The 5,619-nt window shown below is 42.2% G+C and overlaps 1 protein-coding gene across 4 annotated transcripts in view; it reads left to right on the forward strand.

Moving 5' to 3' along the window:
- The first annotated feature begins 2,047 nt into the window (after positions 1 to 2,047).
- Positions 2,048 to 5,619, forward strand: part of Znf518a (zinc finger protein 518A) — a 24,442-nt gene continuing 20,870 nt past the window's right edge. Inside the window, exons 1-2 of one of the 4 annotated variants that reach the window (XM_021152278.2) lie at positions 2,048 to 2,184; positions 4,922 to 4,999. The gene's annotated coding sequence lies outside the window, so the exon portion shown is untranslated. Of the gene's footprint in view, positions 2,185 to 2,524; positions 2,620 to 2,644; positions 2,901 to 3,062; positions 3,143 to 4,921; positions 5,000 to 5,619 lie in introns of those variants that run through there. The other 3 variants (XM_021152277.1, XM_029472724.1, XM_029472725.1) reach the window with 3 other exon arrangements.

A 5,619-nucleotide genomic window follows, 5' to 3' on the forward strand; every position in this document is an offset into this window, starting at 1 on the left:
ATAAAATCGTAGGAGATTCTTGCTCTTTAATTTAAAAATCTTGTGGGGCAGTGGTGGCACATACCTTTAATCCCTCCACACAGGAGGTAGCACCAGGTGGATCAGTTTGAGGCCAGCCTGGTCTAAAGAGAGAGTTCAAGGACAGCCAGGGCTACTTAGAGAAACCCTGTCTTGAAAACAAACAAAAAATAAGCAAACATCTGGGTTTTCATTATGATTGAAGTACTTACGGTATACCAAGCTATACTTACTTTTCTGTGAACTTATATATAAGAGAGCTGCCACATTATGATATGATGTCATATGATTCAGAGGACAGAAAGCTTAAAGTAAAATGCATTATATCCATTTATTTTCATTATTTTATATTAACCCACTTTATGATACAATGACCGTGAAGACAGAATGCCTAAAGTGAAATGCATTATATCCATTTATTTTCATTATTTTATATTAACCCACTTTATGATACAATGACCATGAATTAATAATACATTTAAACAAAGGATTTGTAAGCAAGAAGGAAACTTTGCGACTGTCACCACCAGGTTTAGTATGAGAAGCTAAGAGGTTATTGCCTGCTGAGAGTAAATCGCAGGTTCATCTTCAGAGCAGCCTATCCCTGAAAGCATTAATATGGTTATTCTATTCCCATGAACTATCTTTATGTATAGAACATTCTAGAATCTTTTTTTTTTTTTTGGAGCTATTACCCAGCATTTGTTCATTTGCAGTTTTAAAGTCTATCTCCTCTTCCTTTCTGTTTCACTCCTTTTATTATTAACTTCAGTGTTCAGAACTTTAAAAGAGCAAAGAGTAAGAGTTTGATAAAAATGAAAAAACTGGTCTAGGGAAATAGAGAGTTCAGCAACGTTTTAGGTTATTTAGCATGCAATGAAAACTTTAAGTCTTCTAGCATAAACACGGGTTTTCAAGGTGAACATAGATGCAAAAATAAAGTTTTATGAGAATACTACAGAACATGATGATGCATCATTTTTGTCAAGTAAATTATAAAAGCTATAACAAAATTAACTACTCACAGTCCAAAACAACTTTTTTTTTTTCCTATTAAAAAACAAACAGGCTTTTCTCCACTTCTCTCCTCAGCAATGTGTGTCCTCTTTTCTGGAACAATGAAAATATTGTGTTAAGGAGAAAACCCACGAGCACTCAGGAAGCAGAGGCAGGCAGAGCTCTGTAAGCTGGAGGCCAGCCTGGTCTACAAATTGAGTTCCAGGACAACCAGGGCTCTGTTACACTATCTCAGGGCCTGCTGACCTGTGTGTGCCCCCCCCCCCCCGCCTCCATGAAAATCTATTTTGCAAACATCATTATAGATTATAAATATGCCCTTTTGATATTAATAGATTTCACCTTCACTTTTATAGTTATGTTTGTACTTCTAGTGTGAATTGCAGCTTGTCGCTTCTAGGACTGTTGTACAAACCACCCAAAACTAAGGGTTCTCCGTGTGTGTTTTATTCCTATTTTTTTTTTTTTTTTTTAATTTAAAGGGTAAAGTCCGTGTGGCACAGGTCAATGCGTTCAAAAGCATATCCTAAGAAAATGGAAAATTCTTAACAGTTTTAAAACTGGTTTTAAGAAAAATTTGTGCGTGTCAGGAGTTATTTGGGTTACCCCTTACCCCCACGCATACCCCCCCCCAAAAAAAACCCCACAGTTGAAGCCAAAATTCTCAGATTCGATCTTTTATATTTTGCTATATCCCTCCGCCTCGTGTTTTTGACGGCGGCCGTTTCCACAGTGCTTCCACGTGTGTTTTTTATCCTTTTTTTTCTTTTAAGGGAGGTAATTATTTACCAAGTGAGATTAGTAGGCTTCTGAACCGTTCTGAAAGAGAGGAGCCACGTTTGAACTTTGTACGACTCTTGTGTGGGATGGGGAAGGATTCTTTTCTTGGGGGCAAGGATCCCATTTTTGAGTCTGTGAGGGGCGTGCGAGGGTTTTCCTTCGCTGAGAGGACTTCCTTCGCTCAGACGAGTCCTCCGTGCCGTGGGAGGAGGTCGTGTCGCGGCGGGAGAGACGAGTGTCCCTCACAGGTAGCCTGTGCGTGGGGCTGCTCTGGAGCTCAGGGTTGGCTCCCTCGTGGGCCAGAGCTTTGGGTGGCAGCTTCGTCCAACCACTGGGACGTCAAGGGATACCACAACTCGCGTGATCCGAGTAAGTAAAGGGAACACGCCATTTGCTAAGATGGGGGCTGGCTAAAACCTCTGGGTTGAGGCCATTTCCTGTCAACCAAGGCTTGCCAAGCACACCAGTTCCTACTTCTGGTGTCTACTTGGGAAAGGACGGTAGCCATTTTCCCCATTCTTCCCCCCGCAGTAAGATCCCCGCGGCTGGTGAGTAGACAGGGGGCGGTGAGGCGGGACGCAGTATGGCGAGGTCAGCCGTGGACTCAGCGCCATGGCCTACTCTCGGGAGGCTGAGGCGGGGGCCCTTCCGGTCGCCGTTCTCTTCCGCTCGCCTCAGGTGCAGCGCGGATCCCTCCGCCGCAGCGTGAGCTGCCGGCAGCGCGGCGCTCGGCTTTCCGGCAGTACCCGGATGGAGGGGTAATGGCCGCCATCTGGGACTCGCAGGCAATGGGGACCACAGCAGGTATTCCCTGTGTGCGGAGCCGCCAAGACCAGTTAGGATGTCGGGACGCACAGAGAGACGGCAAGGGGCCAAGGGCGAAATCGTGGGGTGCTAGGGTTCCCCCCCAAATGGTCTTGGGGGGGATCCGCCTCTTGCGCTAGGAAGCTCACATTAAATAGTCCCGTCCATTCAGCGCTTCCGGCCAACTTGCCGCAAAGTTTTCTAGAGAAGTCCTTGGTTTCTAACCCGGGGCTCTTGCTAGCTCTTAGGGCTGGTCATTGTCGTCTCGGCTTGGGCTGGTTGTAAGTTTGTCCCTAAGAACTCCCCCACGGTCTCAGAGTCTAGGACTTGGGCGCGCGCGCTTGGCTCGGCGACCGTGTACTTCCGCGCGTCCGAGGGGCAGCGGAACTCCGGGGAAAGGGGCGGATCGGGCGCGGCGTTTTGGGGGCGATGCGGGGGCGTTGGGCGCGCGAAGCCATCGCTCGTCGGGTTCCGCGCCCGGTGGAGACGGGCTGGGCAGCCGTCAGTCCGCACCCCTCGAGCTGTAGGTTCGCGGGCCCGCCTCGACGGCATCCCTACTATGGGCCCAGTCTATGGCTATTGGGGGTTCTTCCTTGCAGAGACTCCCCGCTCTTGGCGCACGCACTGCGCGCCCTCAGAGTTGGGCAAGAAAGTGGTCCTCTTTGTAGACCGCACCCCCCCCCCAACCACACCCAGTGGCAGATGGATTTCTTTGTCACGGGCTTTTTTTTTTCCCCACTTGTAGGGTCCATCTTGAATCTGTTCTTAACATGGTGTCCTCTTTGTTAAGTGGGTAGTATCTTGAGTTAGATGGCTTTGGTAACTCAAAAGTATTGGGTCTGAATGCATAAGATGATATGTGATTTAACTCTTATCTAGACCAATGGAACAGATGTAACTTAAAAGTTTAGAAAACAAAAGTTAAGGGTCAGTTTTCGCTTCAGGTTTAAATTTGGGTTATTTTAGTTTTTGTAAATTATTTTTTTCAAAAGTCTTGAAAATGGGGAAAGGTGTCAGTTTTTAAGGAATTCATGAAAATGTTGAACTGTCTGTGATTATCTCAGGGATGTAATGTAAAAACAACTCACAGCGTGGTAGGAACGTAATTATTTGAAAGTCTGTTTTTTTAAAGGCACATTTTACTAATAATAATTGAATTGCTTTTTTTCCCAGCAAAAGAGGTCTGATTTGAGTGTGCTCTAAAGTTTGTATGGTCAGAATGAATAGAGAGCATTTAAGGTGACTTGCTGAAATTCCCTAACATTTTTAAAGTTATAGCTGCAGATCTGTTAATTATCCTTCAACAAAGCTGTATTTTTCTTTAGAAATTCAAAAGGGGCAATTCGTATTAGCACTTGAGGGGTGTTGGCTTTCTATGGGGTAGGTAAGCATAATAGACCTTACTCTTTACTGGATTTTTTTTTTCCAAATCATAATTACCAATTCAAACATTATATGTCAGATGTTTGAAAAGATAAAAGGATAGCAACTACAATGACTGTGTCATAGCAAATAAACTTAAATACTGGAGGTTTTTATCATAACCACCTTCACATTTTATGATATCTTTTCTGGAAGTAGTACAGTGTGGTTCCAAAAGCTGCTGTATTTTGAAATATTTTGAATGAGAAACTTTCTATCTAAATATAGTTTGATTGAAAACACCCACAAAACCTTACAATGCCCTTTTAATGTACTTTTATTGCAAGTTTTGGGGCTTACTCTCATTGAAGCATTGTGCCCTGTAGAGAACACTTAATATGACCAGTCTAACTACTTTTCTGGTTTTTCTTTAAGTTCAAGATTTTAATCTTGCGTTTCTTCAGGTGCTCTATTTAAAAGGGTTTTGTCAATTAGATACAGAAAAGGGTTCAGAGAAAATTTGAAATGTTTATCAGTTGTCTGCCCTCATGTATAGTCTATTAATTTCTATAGGCTTCGCATTCATAGGCAGTGGGATGTTGATACCAGCCTTGAGCATTACTGTTGTCAGTAGGCTTTTGTAGTGGGCAGATAAGTGGTTCAGAATCAGGTGCAATACTAATTCTGCTTTTGCGATTAGGATAGGGCAAGACGAGTTTTCCTTTTATTCTATTAAATGATGCTTTTGTATTAGATTCTTGGAGATGTGACTTTTGTTTTACATGAGTTATATCACTGGGTATCAATTGTATGCTTATGCCCCAAGTACGGAGGAACTTAAAAACTAATATTCCTTACTTAAATATGAACTGTAAATGACCAGGATAAAAGCATTTTGTTTTTGCTGTCAAAATTTTTAAATCTTCATTTTCATTTCTAGATATCATCTCTTGATCACTGTACCTGATTGTGGCATTGTCCAGGCATTAAGTTGTGTGCCTTTGTTCCTGGGAGAAAGGTATGGATTGGAGCACTTGAGTAGATAGATTTATTAAGTAGTAAGTTCACGTTTTAATATTGGATTAAATAGACTGAATGGTTGCCTATCTCTTAATTTTCAAAGTTACTTTAGAGTTTTATTTTTGGATCTCTTAATTTTCAAAGTTACTTTAGAGTTTTATTTTTGGCCAAAATAAAAGGAATTTCTCCAGAAGTTTTTATTTTAATGTAAGTAAAAGACTAATTTTGGGTTTCATATTTGTTGAATGTTTTATCAGAGTTCAAAGATGATTTTAATATGTCATGCTAAATCTAGAGATAGCATTAAGGGCTTCTGGATAATGATCAATAAATACAAATATGGTAGAAACAGGTTTCAAAGCTCTATAAATAGCTAGAGTCTGTGCCTTAATTTGGCAAGTGCTAGTCAGTGCACCTAAAGAAAAACAATATATTTCATTTACATTATGATTAATGCTTATCTACTTGAAGTTAGAAAAGGAACTGGAGAATCTGTTGAGAATTAAGACTGGTGTCCTGGAGCCGGGCGTGGTGGCGCACGCCTTTAATCCCAGCACTCGGGAGGCAGAGGCAGGTGGATTTCTGAGTTCGATGCCAGCCTGGTCTACAAAGTGAGTT

This window comes from Mus caroli, chromosome 19, assembly GCF_900094665.2.
Source record: "Mus caroli chromosome 19, CAROLI_EIJ_v1.1, whole genome shotgun sequence".
Lineage (NCBI taxonomy): Eukaryota > Metazoa > Chordata > Mammalia > Rodentia > Muridae > Mus > Mus caroli.